Source organism: Benincasa hispida, chromosome 2, assembly GCF_009727055.1.
Source record: "Benincasa hispida cultivar B227 chromosome 2, ASM972705v1, whole genome shotgun sequence".
Taxonomy (NCBI): domain Eukaryota; kingdom Viridiplantae; phylum Streptophyta; class Magnoliopsida; order Cucurbitales; family Cucurbitaceae; genus Benincasa; species Benincasa hispida.
Window position 1 is genome coordinate 15624121 of NC_052350.1, and position 1365 is coordinate 15625485.

Consider the following 1365-nt stretch of genomic DNA (forward strand, 5'->3'; position numbering starts at 1 on the left):
CTAAACGGCGATCTTGAGGAGAGTATCTATATGGCTCAACCAGAGGGGTTTATTGCACAGGGTCAAGAACAAAAGGTTTGTATGCTTCAAAAATCCATTTATGGGTTGAAACAAGCTTCTAGATCTTGGAATATAAGATTTGATACTGCGATCAAATCTTATGGCTTTGTACAGAATGTTGACGAGTTTTGTGTTTACAAGAAGATCATCAATTCTATAGCGTTTTTAGTTTTATATGTTGACAATATTCTACTCATTAGGAATAAAGTAGGTTACCTAATTGACATCAAGAAATGGCTAGCAACACAGTTCTAAATGAAAAATTTAGGAAATGCGTAGTATGTTCTCGAGAATCAGATTACTCGGAACCACAAGAACAGAACACTAGTCATGTCTCAAGCAACTTATATAGACAAAATGTTGTATAAGATGAAGAATTCCAAACGAGGTCTGTTACCTTATAGATATGGAATTCATTTGTCAAAGGATCAATGTCCTAAGACACCTCAAGAGGTTGAGGATATGAGACGCATTCCCTATGCTTCCGCAGTAGGGAGCCTGATGTATGCAATGTTATGTACTAGACCTAACATATACTACGCAGTAGGGATAGTCAGTACCGTTAAAAATATCCTCAAGTATCTTAGGAGAATGAGGAACTATATGCTCGTGTATGGTACTAAGGATTTCATCCTTACTAGATACACTGACTCTGATTTTCAAACTGATAAAGATACTAGAAAGTTTACATCTGGATCAGTGTTCACTCTTAACGGAGCAGCAATAGTGTGGAGAAGTATGAAGCAAAACTGTATTGCATACTCCATAATGGAAGCTGAATACATAGCTGCTTGTGAAGCAGCAAAGGAAGAAGTATGGTTGAGGAAATTCTTGACAGATTTGGAAGTCGTTCCAAATATGCATCTGTCTATCACCCCATATTGTGATAATAGTGGTGCAGTTGCAAATTCAAAAGAACCAAGAAGCCACAAGCGCGGCAAGCATATTAAGCACAAATACCATCTGATCTGGGAGATTGTACATCGTGGAGACGTTGTAGAAACCCAGAGATCTTCTGAGCAAAACATTGCTGATCCTTTTATAAATGCCCTCATGGCTAAAGTATTTGAAGGTCACCTATAGAGTCTAGGTCTACGAAGTTTGTAAACTAGGACAAATGGGAGAACTTTTAGGTATATGCCCTAGTTTATTGTATTCATATGTTTATTGTACTCATATGTTTCTCACCTAAATTCAACATTTTGATACTCCACTAGGAGTTTTAGTCCAAGTGGGAGTTTGTTGGATTTTATGTCCTAAAACTCGTAGTTTGTAAATTAATAAACATATTCTGTTTTGTTTTTC